This window comes from Chelon labrosus (assembly GCF_963514085.1).
Source record: "Chelon labrosus genome assembly, chromosome: 6".
NCBI lineage: Eukaryota > Metazoa > Chordata > Actinopteri > Mugiliformes > Mugilidae > Chelon > Chelon labrosus.
In genome coordinates, this window is record NC_140342.1 from 11,843,061 (window position 1) to 11,859,792 (window position 16,732).

The following is a 16,732-nucleotide window of genomic DNA, read 5'->3' on the forward strand; positions in this document are numbered from 1 at the left end:
TCTCATCCTTCCTCTCTTGTGTGTTGTGAGTTCTCCATTGTGCGTGGATGGCTACTCCCCTGCTGGAGAGTGACTGACATTGTTTGTCTGTTTGGCGATGCGCCTGACATTTCTAAAAGTCACAGCTCACATTAAGGCCGAGCCAAACCTCCTTTCACGTGTGTGTGAGCATGTGTGTGTTTCCGTCCATGGTCATGAATTGGTGCCTATGTGTGTTACATCAAGGAACTGCTATAAAACTATCTAATCCAGAATTTAATCTCATAAACTTTCTGCATAAACAGACTTGCCCACTTTAACTTGCTGCGGTGTGCTGAGTAAATATAATTTAGGCTGTTTTGTCTTCACATTATCTCCTCCGCTGCCGCAGTTCAGCTACAAACCAAATAAAATCAGCAAAGAACAAATGTTTTCATCCTGCGGCGTTAGTTCGCGCATGCTGATGATCCCAGGAGCACTTCCTCGAGGCCTTTGCAGTAAACCTCTCAGAGCGGTGTTTTCTGCTTCTGCATCGCTTTCCGCTCTTCCTCCTGTCGTGTTGTGAGGGAATGCGGGATGAAGCAAGAGCCCGATGAATCCCCCACTGCTCGGTTTGTCTCTGTTTTTCCCCATCGCCCTCACAGCCGCTGATGAGGGCCCCATCGACAAACTTGTCTGCAAACGTGCTGCTTGTAAAATAAACCACCAACTGGATCAGGAGCATCGCTGAAAGACATTAACTGCTGCTCGTATTGTGTGTGTGTGTGCTACTGCAATTTGCATATATTTTCTCCTTCCATCTCATATATAGAAGTATTACAAAACGCACTATTGTGTTTGGATGCCAACTAAATCAAGCCAAGAACTGACATGTTCAACAGGATTAGAGGAGAACACAAATGGAACTATGTCATGAACCGAGTCATCAAACTGCTTTAGATTTTGCATTTGAAAGGGAGATTTTAAAAGAACATTTTTCTTCTTTTTTTAAATTTTATACAGTTATTGTGAAACAAAAAAGAAAAAAAAACATGATGAGGTATTTAGATGATTATGAGCTAACCTCTACACGTTGAGAACAAACAGGAAGAGCTTTTGTGTTGAACAGATGTGCCTTTACTAGATACTAGGTTACTTAACTCCCTTTACGTCCACAAGACCAGAAACTGTAAGACTACACTATTCAGTCAGACTAATCAGTAGTTGTTATCTTAAACTCCCATGCCTCACTGGATTGGAAACAGATCAGTGGCACTGCGGGCAGAAGATCCATCCTGGGCTTCAGTTCCAGCGGATCAATTTCCAGCTGAATTACAACAAGTTTTTCCCTGTACACTCCACCTTGCTTATCTTCTAGCCCTCAGAGTCAAAAATGCAGGAGGAGACAGTGTGAAGCTTGTCACATCCACGCAGGTGTCTTCACTTCCTCTGACGTGTCGACACTTCCCAAAGGTAAACTCACAACAGAAGCTTGTATACCTCAAACAGTCATGCTGTGTGTTTCAGCCTACTACTGCCTGAAAACACTGGGGGGGCTTCACGAATAGCTGCCTTCAACATGTTCTATGAATGATACATCCCGTGACCTCCAGTTCAACCCCAGTTTCCCCCAAAGCTGCTTTAATTAAAAATTTATATCAAAAATAGGAAAAAATCCGATGTGAACTCAACACCCCCCCGGCTCTGTGGAGGATCTTTCAGCTCATTGTTATGATTCCTCTCGTCTGTTTCACGTGAAGCTGCAGGTTAGCTGTCGTCGCTGTTTGTAAAGTGGTGGAGAAAATACACCCCCCCAGCAAACGCAAATAAGAGTGAACCATGCTAAGTGTTTTTCTTTTCTATATTTGCAGATTTTCACCTCCTCTTTCTTCAGCTTTCCACAACAGTTATTCCTATGATGACTCTGCCTTATCCAGATGTTACATTACATACCACATATGATGAAGTTATTACAAGGCCACATCTCATGCAATTCTGTTTCTTACTCTTAAATGTGTCTCTAACTCCTTTCTCTTGTTCTGTGTCGGTTCTTGACCCCCCACTCCGCATCCTTGTCTTGTCTTTGATTTCCTCTTTCGTTACAGGATCCAAGGGGACGAAGAGTCAGAGTTTCCCGAGACGTGCCCTCACCTTGAGGGTCACTCCCTGGGTTCCTGCGCGCCCGAAGATCATCTTCCATCGCCACATTCGACCTCACTCATCCTTCCCTTTGACCCATTTCACCCCCCCTGTATCCAGTCCACGTCCTAGCATCAAAGCCATGTGTTTGCTAGTAAATTAGCGTTTGTTTCGAGGTCGCAGGCGAGTTCTTCTTCTGTTGACTCTTCCTGTTTTTATTTGGTAGGGTGCACCATTACTTTTCTCAGCTAAACCTTCCTGCTGCTTCCTTGCAGTCTTGTGTGTTTTTTTCTTTTATTTATGCACAGCAGACATATAATTTTATTTGAAAGTTTTCTTCCAGATCTAGTCTTCCATAGTTCCCTTCACCCTACATTACTTGGTGACATTTCAAACTGTAGAAGTTGTGAGCTGAAACCACTTTGATATATATAAAAATATATTTTTTAGCACGCCCTACTTGTAAATTCACTTTCTTGGAGTTTTTTGGAGGAGACCATTATTGTTTGGTCTTGTCACAAGATCAGAAAGTCTGTCATTTTTAGTCTAATACTTGCGTTACAGTCCTAACAAGTTGGATAACACCTTACAAGGTAATGAAGCACAAACATGTGCATCTGCAACAACTGTTTTAATGTTTTTGACTTATGCTCAAATAGATTTTGGAAGACGTTGGAAGGAATATTCAGTTTTCACTGCAGGCATTGTGTTCACCGCCGTCTGTGTTCATTTTTTATGTTCACCATGTGCCTGCAACTTTAAAATATAATGTTAGTGTTGTGTCTCCCTGCTGGCCAAAAAAATCAGTTGGTGCAACTTGAAGTTCACATGGCGAGGCAGATGGTTTCTCACCAGGGTTGCAAAATCACATACCGCATGTCAATCCATCTTGCCAGACTTCAAGATATGCAGTTGTGGCTGATCCTTAGAGGTGTGAGCCAGTCCGTGTCCTGTGAAGAACCACTGGCAGGTATGGATGTGTTTTAGGCCTTACTCCTAAGAGTGACCAGATTTTCTTTATGAAGATGGCAAGAATCCCCCATCGACACGTTATCTACATAGCTAGATATGACTCCTTGTCAAACTACTTGTCATTGTGTTTAGTGATAGACAGTTACGAGCAGATGCTTCTTCAAATCAACACTTCTTTAACAGTCCTCCTTTTTTCCAAACAGTTTCCAAGCATACCTTATCAGGTGGTTCTGTGAAACCAACAGCCTGACTTGTCAGCCTAAATTTAGTTAAGTTTACAGTTGGAATAAATCCTCTTCTCCCACAGTGCCTGAAAGTACATGCAATATATACTATACCTTGTGCCAGCCTTGTGTATCGACGCTGCATATGAGTGAAATATTTAAACCCAAGACTTCGATTATTAATACTTTTTTATACATTCCAGAAATTTCAGCATGGTCTCTTTGGAAACTCTGAGATCTCCACTGGAATTTTAACAAAATTTGTCTGAATGTCTGAATGTCTGACGAACAGGTTATTTAAGTGCCCAAGTCTACACAGATTGATCTAAAGTTCCAGAGGAGCTCTTATCGTCATCGCCCCAGCTCAGTAAAACGCCTCAGCTCTCAAACACTTAATGTTTGAATGAGTGAAATTAGCTGATAGGGTAAATAAAGATTTTAGATTAGCGTCGTCATGATTAGCATGATTAGTGGCTCTATTAAAATTCCAAAACCAACTCCTGTCTCCATTACACCAGGGAAGATGCATAATTCAAAGCCATCTTGAGCACGGAGAAACAGACTGCAGACCTACAGTATGATGAATAACAAAGAGGAGTCTGCTGCTCTCCTTCTCACTTTATCAGTGACACAAATCAGTGTCGGAGGCGAACCTGTGGTCGGACAGCCTGGACACAAAGCTGCTATCAGCAACAGTCTATTCCCTTTTTTTTTTTTAATGAAGTAATGAAGACTGATGCAGTTTGGTTTGTTTTGACCCCACTGCATCTGAGCTGCCAGGTTGGAAGATTCCTCTGAGGCAGCTTTCACTGAGCGGCAACCTTCCATTAATTCTACTCAGCATTAGTGAAATATTACACCTGCACACATTAATTGGATAGATAGCAAATGGTCTTTAAGTTGGCAGGAGGCCTGAGGGTTGTATTCGATTACACAAGTTGTGACATTTATAGGGGTGTGTGTGAAAATCGAGGATGTGGGGTCGTGACACGAGGATCTAGGGGAGGGTTTAGCTGATGATCAGACTGTAAGCTCATGGGCAAATTTAATGCGCAGACACCGGATCAACCTTTGAGGTTTATGTAGGGATTATGGCAACATAAAGTACAGCCTCCCTCTCTCCTCTTTCTCCCCCACTCTCCCCTCCCGTCCACCCCCGTCCCCCCCTCTTTGAATGGGGGCGCTGGAGCCGTCTGCCTGTCACCGCTTGCTGCCCCTTTGTTCAAACCGATTTTGCTTCTCTCCTTCATCTTTGCTGCTGGTGAGGAGGGGGACGGAGTGAGCACCTTTTCTGCCCCTCTCTCTCCTTCTCTCTCTCTCTCTCTCTCTCTCTCTCTCTCTGTGCGCATCTATTCCGATCTGGCAGATATCAGTGTCTGGCCGGCGCATTGGCTGCTACTCAGCGGGGAGAGGAGGATGCTGAAGAAGGAGTGAAAAGTCCAAGGACCCGGAGCGCTGGCGCAGACCTTCACCCCGGTCTCTTCAGCCTCTACAAAGTGCTGTTTCACCCTTGTTTCGTCGATTTGCCGTGTCTGCACCCTGTGGGAGCTTTGGAGAGCACCTGCACTGAGGCGCAAAGCTTTCGCTCACATTCCTGAGGATTGCACCACTGAGACGCGTCTTGGTTTGTCGGATACGGTAAGAGGAGAAGCGAGGAAATATCAACATTCTTCGCACGCATGCTTCGTGAAATCAGTCATTTGGTCAGTGTGTCATATCTCTAGTCAGCCGGGTGTCCGGAGGCGCCTGAGACCGCTCAGCTGCCGAAAGGCGATTCCAAGTGTTTTCATTCCTTGGTTACCGTAAAAAAAAACGCACTTTTAGGGGATTTGGAACAAAACACGAGGCAGTCAGTTTTAACAATTTCACCGTGGTTCATATAAAATATATGGAATAAGTGTAAGTAATAAGTGTTTTTTCTCGTGGACCATTCAGGTCCCTTTCTTCGCACCATCACAGCGTCATCTTATGAGACGCGCACAAATCGCACCCGTTCGGGCTGTCTTAAATTATTTACAGGTCAAAGCTTTTAATATCCGTCTATATTTACGGTCCATGTAGATTCATGCATAAAACATCAACTCACCAAGTAGTCCTGTTAGTGCGTCATTTACATGGTTTCATATCAAGAGACCTTGTCTTCAAATCACCAGATCTCGGGCTCTGGTTCGCCTCCTTCCAAAGCCTTCCTGTGCAGACGACAAAATTAAAAGAAATCAAAGGTGAGGGCGCCTTCTGTTGGGGTGATGCAATTGTGGAAGCAGATCTGAACACTTGAACAGGTGTTTGTGAGATCCATTATGTAAATCAGAGCCTTTCGGTGGACAAACAACATGTGTTGAGCAGCTGCCAAAATCAGGTCTCATATTGGTGCATTTCCAGAGCAAGGGTCACCTGGGCATGACATCAAAGATGCTCTATAGAAACCAGGCTGCTAATGATAACTGGATGCTTTACTGTGTTTTCTCTTCTTCCTTCCTTGTAAACCAACTTTGGTTTGCTGCAAAATATCAAAAGAAAAGATGTGAAGAAATGGAGGTAAAAAGATTGATTTCCTGGTGCCAAGCAGGCGAGCAGATTTGTGAGAGCCTCACATTGATGAGTGCCTGCTCTGTAAACAAACACTGGCATGTACAAATCACACAGAAGGAGAAGAACAGTTCGGGTCACCTTGACAAATGAGCTGTATTGTCTGGGAATATGAGAGCCCCTGCAGCCCAATAAAGCCCATTCACTTTCTATTCAGCGCTTCAGTCTGGAGGAGTCCAAGTCTTTTCTTCTGCGGCCTTGTTAGTGCGCCCACCACCAGCTGCGTGTCAGTGCCATAAAGCAGGACGAGGTTAACTAGGCAACGCCACGTTAGAGAGGAGCTCGAGCTCTGGAGATGCCCGTTTGTGAGAGGTAACACAAAAGCAGCGGCGCATGTGGGATGAGAGGAGAGGAGAGTGGTGAGGAACGAGGCGGAGAGACACAGCTGAAAGTTTACAGCATGCATTTTTCATTCTGTCCGACTGAGCGTGTGCGTTAGAAGAGGGTGTGTGGCCATCCATGAGGCCCGGCACGCATGCAGTACTGTACAGTAGCTTTTCTCGTGGTCATGTGTGCGTGTAGATGAGTGCACTCGTACGAGCGGAGGGATCAGAGAGCGGTGTTGTGGGGAAGAAAAGGGTTTGATTCTAAAATAGAGTAGGAGCTCGGTTCAGCTGCCTCGCAGTCTGTTGCTGCACACTTTGCACTCATTCAGCCTCAGTATTGTTTATCATGTCTGGCTCTGAGCCGTCTGCAAGTGGAGGAGTCACTCTGCATCAGTGGAAGATGAAAAAAGAGGTCATGAGAGATGCTCTTAGATAGAGCTAACGGTGTAGAGATTGGAGATGAGACTGAATCATTCCACTCACGAATAGTAACTATTTTAGATCATTATTTAACCATAAATGCCCAAAATAGCTTCTTAGATGCGAGTATTTTCTGCTTTTTTAATAGTATTCTATGGACATAAAAGGAATATATTGGGGTTTATTTGGATAAATAGAAATGTGATGAGTTTTTAAGGGTTTTGAGCATTTTTTGCACATAATTAAAGTAAAATAAGAAAAATATCAACTAATTATTGATGAAATATTAAAAAAAAAAAGTATTAGCTGACTGGAACATCTGTCTCTTTTCTGAATACCTTTGGGTTTGAGGGTACATTGTGGGCTGGACCAAACATTCATGGACATTTTTCATTATTTTTGGATGAAAATAATCTTAAGCAAATTAATTAACGTTTTGTTTTTTTCACCAACTTTTCTGAATACATTTTAAGAGTCTTGCTGATGGCATATTTTCAGTGGAAGCCAATGGGAATTCTCTGTCAGGGTTTAATATTATCCTCCATGGTAAGAAAGTGCCCACTCTGATATGTCACTTAGGTGATTATGGGTTTCATTCCCCCTTAATATAGTGTTAATAGCTAACAGAATGGGGCTATATAAATGCAAATGAGTACCAGCACTCGTTTATAGCAGCTCAGGTATGATCAAAATTAGCTTCACCTCTGAGGGAGCCACAGGCTTGTTGTTTTATGATTATGCCCTTAAAAGGTGTTGATTTAGTTTTGGATCAGGATGTATGAGATCTTTCTTTTTTTTTTTTTTTTTTTGTCAGCTGTATGGGCTGTGAAGACGTGAACTTGACTGTGAACTGAGGTGTGAATTTTATGATTTCTTTGAGCTTTGTGGTTCGTTTACAGAGAGGAAGGGAATAGGTTTTGCACTAACAATGACTTCACAAATGACTGGAGTGAAAACTGAAAACATGTTTTCAGCACTGGACAGCTCCCAAATCTCTGAGTCCAGTGAGCCAACTGTAAACGCTTGTCAAATTGAAAAGAAAAAAAAAATCAGTGCCTAGTTTCCATTTAGAGCTTTTGGATGGGGACTCAACGTCAAACCCTGCGTACCTCTTGCAGAGAATATTGAAACCCTCTTGCAGAGTGAGTCCCCTGCTGCCAAAACCCAAAGGGGATTGGACAAACCAGTCCATCAATCAACTTCAGTCTTTAGCCTGGGAGGGACTAAAGCAGCCCACCAGGCCAATCGTTACAAAGCGTAGATGAGACCACAGCTGAACAGCTCACCCACACAAAGAGAAGGGTCCCTCTCTTTGTGTTTGGCCAGGGGGCTCTCCTCAAAGGTCTGGTTGAAGACAAACATTTGTTTTTACAGCTGGATAAGAAGGAGCTCTTCAAGGCAGCGTCAAAGTTTCATCAGCTTCTGCAGCAGATTCTAATTGTCGCATTCTGCGTGTTCATTGGTTGTTGCAGTTACATTGGCTTTTAATGTGTAATGTCACCCTGTTTGAAATATCTCTATTCAGCAATTCTTTCCTGTTTTTTATGAAGTGCTGATGTGAGAATGAGCTGTAAGCTCCTGCTTCTCTGGGCGTTTGGCGCTGGTGATAAACAGTTGAAGGACACAGCTCTTTTTGCTTCTTTCCTCACCTAGTTGATATTCCACAGAGTCAGCACATCATTAAAGACGAGGAATTCTTGGATAAAGTCCCGCCAGCATGTCTGCATTTGTGTCTGTTTCATTTTACAGCCAAACTTTCCCGACCACCTTTCGCTGGGGATGAAAATGCGGTCTTGCCATCGACATGCTGCTACTGTGTCTGTGTGTTTGGAGATTAAATCTACTCAAGATGATAGTTGAGTCTGGTGCACCTGATCCATTATTGGCTTTGTTCCCAAGAGCTATCGTCAGAACCTTCACCTTTGACCTCTGCAGTCTTTCGGTCACAGCTGGTGTAGTGGCCACTCAGACATCATGCTATTGGGTGCTAGCTGACCTCTGACCTTTAAACCATTACTTAAATAAACATTTTATTGAGAAAGAATTTCACCTCATAGGGTAACTCTGAATGATATAGAGCTTTTGAGCCTCTTTCAGTCCATTGTTTTAGTTTTGTGACTGCAGTTTTAGTGCTTTGGTTCACTCACTTTACACTCATCGTGTCATTTTCTGTCATGCTGAGCTCAGACCACAGGAGTTTCATGTGCATTTATCCACCGATTCCCCCCTCCTGACAATCGGTGGACCTTGCTCGACCTTGCTGCCATGGTTTGGCAAAGTTAATCTGGTGATGTGAGGGGTTTACAGATCCAGTCTTAAACCTCCTGAACTCCTAACCTACCCATCTGGGCCACTCTGATTAATGTCATGATCATGATATTTGGATTTTTAGGATTTTAGAAGTCTGGGTGGTTGACAGCCCTAACCTAAAAGAGAAACAGGTCTAATGTAGAAGCAGCTGAGCAGCTGACTGTTGTCGTTTATATGTTGCACACTACTGCTGACAGATAGCAAAGCTGACAGTTAAAATCTCACTTCTTGTTCTCCCTGAAGAACAGACACCACATGTTGACCCTTGTTTCACCTTCAGCCTTCTGCTGTACTTTTTATTTTACCGCAAAGCATTGCAAAGTTGCATCAAGTTGTTGCACCGCAGTCTTTGTTTTGTTTGCATCCCAGAGATAATGTGGGGTGGTGCATTAAGTGCTTCCTGATCTGTCTTGATATTGAAGAAATATCTTGTAGGGTGGGTTGTGTTGTTGATTTCAAATCATGTGTTCACGCTTAAGATTAGAGAGAAGAATATAGATGAAGTTTCGCGTGACGCAACCTGACTTCACACTTTTTGTCTGAGTCCAGATCAAAACATCCAGCATCAGACGGCGATGTTAGCGACGAGCTGCCAAATGTAATTAAGAATTTAGTAAGAGAACAGAGAGGAAAAGTGTGTGAGAGTGTGTGGAGGCTTATTTATGAGGTGAGCCGACACGCACAACTCAGAACTGACTCCTCCATCAGTGCCAAATTTAAAAAGAGATTTTGAAGGCATTTAGTGAAGGCTCTCTTTTGTGTTTTTGTAAAACCTGTGAAAGCACAGCATTCTCTAAAGCACATTTACTAACTCACAAAAGAACATTTTATTCAATCTTTTTAACATGGCATGAAAAGCTGTCCTATCGTAGCCCACGTCTGTCAGCGGAAGAAAAGATAATTGAAAAATTACATGAATTGTCAATTTATGAGTAAAGCACATTTAAATGTTGACCAAAGAGCTGCACAACAGGGATACCAGAGCATACAAAAAAAATTTTTAATTAGTCAAAAATGTTCTTCGTGTCAGTACAAACCTTCTTGCATTTATATATTGATTTAAAAAACAAAAACACAGTGTTGTAACAACGGACAAATCTCAATGGTAAATTGAGAACTTTTGTCCAATTCCAGTAAAAGGTTCACTTCTTAGAAATCAATCGATGCTGCAGTAATTTGATTCTTTTTGATGCAAAATAAGAAATGATTGATTCCACTGAGGTCGCCGTATGGAGCTCCCTGGTTCCTATTTCTTCTGAAAGCTATGTTGCGAAACTCGTCTCTCACACATTTGCGGGCGCGCTAAATAATACGTCTCCCTCCTTCGTATGTTACTCAAATGCGTTTAAATTGATTTTTTTTTTATTTTCATCCACTCGCAGCCTCTCCGGTATTACAACTTACACCTTTAGCGCAAGCACACACAACAGAAACACACACGTGGCAGGGCCAGAAAGAGGCAGAGAATGAAGAGGTGGAGAGAGAAAATGATCATATCTGAGATCATCTGCTGCCGGCCTGTTGAGTGTAGCTCCACAGCAGCTTAATAGCACTACAGGAAGTTAGGAAACAGATGGATGTTAGAAGAGCTGCCAATCTCACAGGTATGCGCATATAACTGGCGATGCATTAAACATCACACTGGTACCTTTCGTTATTGGTAGCCACTTTATGTTTTCTCGCTGACTAATTAACACAAAGAAGAGGTTTTATTACTTGCAACCGTAGACTGTATAAATATGGGCAACTTCCTTGCACTGGCCAAACTGATGCTATTTTCCCAGGGATATGGGCGGCACCATCTTGTCTGCGCAGTATGGTCCGAGAGTGGAGCCACGCGGAGCCGTGACATCGATGACTCGACCGCACTTCCGCTAGACTCACTCGTGTTTTCTTTAAATCAATACTATGCTCTGCCCTACCTCCACCAGTTACAAGGAAATGTTGGATTACACACTGTACTTATTCTAAAGTACAGTCCCACGGGGCCGCTTTACGGAGCGATTAGCATGGCAACTGGTGGTCGCCATTATGTCACATCCTGTTTCTGTAGCTTCTAAAGCGAAACTTATCCAAAAATGAGACACTTGAACATGCATCGACATCATATTAACTACCTAAAATGACAGAAACCATCCTTGAAAACATTTTTTTGACGTGTATTTTAGTGTTTTAGTTCAGCCCAAGTCCCATCCGCTAACATGGAGGGGGTGGAGCTTATGACCTTTACTGCAGCCAGTCACCAGGGGGAGCTCTACTTGCTTTGGCTTCACTTTTGAGGAGCACTTCCGCCATCCATATTTATACAGTCTATGCTTACAACCTACTTAATATGGGTGCAATGTAGCCATAAAATGTATAGCAAGAACCCATGCAGTTTGAAACAAGTTGTCTGAAAACATGAAAAGGTCAACCGGAGACAGAGCTTAACCCAACTCAAGGTGTTAATTTCAAGCTATGCGCAAAATTAGCATGTTGTTATTTCTGCCAGAATAATAGAAAGTTGACTGTTAAAAATGAAGTAGTCACATCTGTTTCTAACTGGAATTTTGAGTGTTAAATCTGCACATTTTTTTTCTTGCAGAATATAAAAAGAGTCACCAAAAAGATAATCTGATATTTAACAGACACGCCAACTACAGCTTACTGACTAATTAACACAAAAAGGAGGAAAGATTTTACTGCTTACAAACTACTTACAGTTCCTACAGACCCAAGTCATGAGCCAAAGTGTTATTAATGTCTATGGTTATCTTTTTACTCTCTGAACCTTTCTGTCTGATTTCCTTCAGACTCATCTAAATTGCCTCCTTTCCAGCTTAACTCCAAATCTCTAGCCTCATCCAGCCAAATTTTAACTTGGCCCCTCCTAAGCGTGTTATCGAGCCAGTTTAAATAACCCCTGTCCCCGTGCCCACTGAGATCAATGGTCTCAGTGTGAGAGGATGGAGTGTGTAATCTTGAATTGGAGGGACCAGCAGCTTTCCAGAGTCTTCTCGCCATCTGAATCCCAGGCCAGAACTGCATGAGTCATTAGCTGCTTTGAGTGCGATTAGTCACCACACAGGCTATTACCACTACAAAGACTATTTGGATATTTGTGCGCAGGAAGTGAATACCTGTTTCGGTTCAGTTCACTTTCTTTCAGCAGCGTCCTTTTCCCGGTTTCAACTTTGTGAAGAATTCATTTTCGCACACGCTGCTTTAATGTCTCTTTAATGTCTCTAAATCGCTGCTGTAACCTAATGTCAGGGAGCCTTTGCCCTGCATTTACAATTAGTTAATGGATAAATGAATGTTTCTTTGGTGCAGGCACGTGTCAGGCATACATCTGCTGAAGATGGGCAGCGTTTTTTCCTCACGAAGCAGCTTTTCTGAAGAGCTTCCATCGAGGCAGAGTTTCACATTGTTGATAAAATTACTTTCCTGTCCTTCATCTTTCTTCATCCTCTTCCTCTCACCACTTTGTCTGCTCCTTATCAGAAGCTGTTTTTCTGCTGTGGCTCTCTGGAGGTAATAGTTTTGTGACATATGATTAAAGAAGAAGGAAAGGAGAAGAACCAAATTTTCCTGTCGGATCCCAGTGGAAGAAAGAAGACAGATAGTTTGACTCTTTACTATAAAACTAGATCTTATAGTAATTATTGAATTATGTTATAGAGTATATAACAGAAATGCATTTCTACAAGTGTCAAACACTTGTATTCTCTACAAGCTTACGTACCTGTGTCCTAAGGTATAGGATATAGAGCTGTATGCTGCCTTCAAACTCACAGAACAACACCACTGGTCTAGAACTATTTAGTAATCTGCCTGGTAACGTAATTCAGGAAACACAAAGCCTTGATGAAAATAGGATGCCACTGGAAATATTAACTTTGCCCTTAGGCATATAAAATTACGAAGAAATTGTAACCAATTTGTTCACCAGAAATTGGATGTCCAAGGTCTTCATCAGCATTTTGGCAAAAGACAACAAAGACAATGCTGCTCTTTCTGAGGGTGTCCACTTTTGAGGTAGTGAATACCATGAACAGGGTGTTGAAAAGGACTGACACTAATACTGTGTAGAAATCAAGATGTTAACAGAGCTGAATCTAACACCAGCAGCTGTTATTCTGTTCTATTTTAAATTAATTACCAACACTGCAGCTTAAAATCTAATCTGTTAGTTTATGCAAAAATAAATAAATAAATAAATAATGTCCAAAGTTATAATAAGCACTAACTGTCTCCCTGTGAGGGGATACAGCCTTTTGTGAGGTACATGTAACCTAGTTTTGTCATGCTAAATTAAGGTTTTACCATATTATTTGTGTGATGTAATGGTTTAAAGCTTAGTCAGAACACTTAAAGTTCAAAACAGAAACACAAAGAGGTCATCTGGAGACAGTTTCACCCTACCCCTAGAGTTAATTGTTGATACAACATTGATAAAATTACCATGTGGTTAATTCTGCCAGAATACTGTAGTGTAGTTTTTGCATGACCGACAAAGCACTTAAACATAAACAGCATTTTTTGTTTTGTTTTGCAGAATATAAAACAGTTGGCAGATTTACTATTTGAGAGACATGTCAGCTTCAGCTTTGTGTGTCGAACCTGAATTTGTGAACTTCACTTTTGCGTTTGTTTGCACAAATGTGGAAGGAGTGATTCCATGGTTAGCATATCTTGTTTAATGGAGCTCTACAGTAGCTGTAGCATTGCAGACAAATGTGTACATGTGTCATAGATCAATATGGAACCCGTGTTAAGATAACCTTTTCAGCCTGTGACCACACACGTGTGTGCAGAGTGATGGAGGCACTGTAGGCATGAAGTTGTCATGCTGTACTCACAGAGATGATTTATCATCTCCACAGCAGCAGTTCACATGATGTGTTCCACATGTTTCATGTTTTTCTGGAAGCAGTTTTCCCACTGACTGCAGACCTGAAGGAGATCTGGGTCGAGGGGTCCGTCTTGCCTGCGTCGTGACGATTGTGGGGCCGGTTGGTCTCCCTTCAGCAGACTGACAGCTCAGTGCTGAGCCATAATGTAGGTCTGCCAGCCTCGTCTGTTAGCTCTCTTTGCATCTCTGTCACTCTCTCGCTGGCTCTTACAATGAGCTAAGAATGTGTTCTATTCAGACAACATCGTGAAAATGTGTCAGATGGACATCCACATTGAAGTCCACTGAAGCATTTCAGAGACTTCTGGCTCTTTTCTCCTCAAGACACAACTGTGCCTGGGTAAGCTAAGAGGGCCGATTTAGAAGGAGGCGTTCACAACATCTGATGTCTCATCCCTAACAAAAGGTGCTACTGGTTAGTATGCAGTTGGTGTGACTGGATGACCAGTGTACTGTATGTCGTAAATCCCCTCTGGTAAAAGTCTGAATGGCTTCTGTCTATAGGCGCACAGTGTTGTATGTTGTATAGCATTCATAGAGACGTCCATATGTCGGTCTCTGTATTCCGCTGGTGCGGATAATGCTGGTTGCTGTCAGTCCCAGGCCCTCAGATGCAACACTCTTTAAGGGTCTCTGTTTGCAAGACTGGGCAAACTCCTTGGTGTCATGACCCTCTCCAAGGCTTTAGAAATCTCTTGTCACCCTCCAAGCCAGCCCAGCCAATGGTTCAAGCCTTCAACATGCAAAGAGTCCAATGGCCCGACCCCAATCTGTCACAGACTATCAAAAGATCCTAGCCCACCTTAAGAGATGAGACGCCTCAAAGTGGGTGGCACAGTGGAGTCTAACACACGCCAGAATTCCTTCTTCAAAGTTGCCCACTATCGCAAATTGTACAACAAATTGTTGTTTTATCACTGAGTGTTTTACTATCTGAGAGATTGCTTTTCTTTGACTCACACACTCAGTTTTATATGGTTGAAGGTTTTACTGAGCTTTCACATGGCCATGGAAAGAGAGGGACCATTATTCCTGTAATTTATAAAGGGTCTAACCGGTGTTGCATAATTTTCTTTCTAAGCATCAGGGATGCTGTTGGCATGAGTTGCCGCTACCTTGGTGAATGCAAATCGAGCGTTTTCTTCTTTCTTTGATAAATTATTTACTTTATGTAACTGAAAATTAGACTCCTGCTCAAATTAATTTCAGATTCTTCAAAGAGTCTATGAGCAAGCCTCTGCTGGTATTGCCTGAGTAGTCAAGAAGGTATGAAGAACCAATTTACCCACACGTTAATTAATAATTTATAGTCACTTGTCTTGCTTAACTCCACTTAAAATCAGCATTAGAAAACACAGCTGTGTTATCTTCAATTGCACTCTCTTCTTCATCTCTATTTCATACCGGCTACGAGGCATTAAAGGTTGGTCTCAGGCATCTCTCCATTGAGCCGAGAAGCTTCAGGCCCCCGGCCAAATCCTCTGGCAAAGTCAACAGCACATCTCTCATGTGTGGTAGAATTTCCTCAGTGTTGTGCAGTAGGAATGCACCAGAATCGCCCCAGCACTGCAGCAAGGCAAATGTTAACACAATCTTACAGGTACTTTTAGAGTGAGAACATTTGGTTGTCATAAAACTCAGTTTTGTTCTTTAGATTTATCTCTCACTGCATCTGGAATTAGATAAGGTCAAACTGTCTGGTGGCCAGCTTTTATCAGGTAAGATCTGGGGGGATACCCGTCTGTGCACTGGTAATAGCTCAGGTGGCGGTGTGAGCCCTGAGTGAAAATATAAATTGCTGTGGACAAAATGAATGTGATGTCTCCAATACGACATCCTCCCATCTCCGGGAATGGATGGGGTCAAAGGTCACATAGTTTCATTGATTGCCAACATCCAATAGATCCCCATTTGCCCAGTGATCAAAGACAGGATTTTTATACTGTAGGTGTTAGTGTCAGTGGTGAGCTGGCATTAATTGGGAGGGCGCAACAATAAGATGACAGATTTTTTTTCTTCTTGTGAAGATCAGCAATAGTTTTGATATTGTTCCTTTAACAACTTCACAGATGCTGCGTACCAGAACTTGTGAAAGCTGCTTTCATAAACAGCTCATCAAGACGAGGGCCATGTATGAACAGGACATTTGGAGTCGGCAAAGGGCAGGAATAACAATAGGTTTCCTTTATACGGTGTGAAAACCTCACGGCAGCCGTTTTGAGCTCTGTTTTCGTCATGGTCGCCTTTGATTTGAGTTGGTCTAATTAGCTTTGAAAAGGTTTGATAAACCAGACAGCTATAAGGGATGTTTTTACATCGACACAGAGGAGCTAGCAGCCCTTCATCAGTTCAAACATGAAAATCACCAAACGCTTTCACCCGACAGAAAAAATGGATTATATTGATAGGAGGCTTTTATCCGAAGCACTTTGTAAATCTCCTCACATTTACCCCTTTGTGCACGCGCTCACAATGTTAGTATTTCATAAAAAAGACCCCCACAGCTTAATAAAAACAAGTCCACACACACACACACGTACACACTTATACACCAATGGCAGCGAGCAATCTTGCAAGGGCACCTTACCATCAGAAGCAATTTAGGCTTAAGTGCGACTGTAAATTTAAATCACTGGAATTTCTGATTAATAGACATCACGAGTAAGATCTGATTCAGCACAATGCCTACTGTGTTGTACCCATGGTATAGTGCCGGACTGTAGGTTAGTGGTCCAAGCAACCGTTTTTGTTTTTGTTCAGATTTTATGGGAATCATTTTTTGTGCCTTTTATTAGATTTACAGTTTAATAAATACTTGATATAACACTAAAGTTGTCATGTTGTATATTCATGAATTCTTCTTCAGTTTTGTCCACAAGCTAAATGTTCGTCTTCAAGAG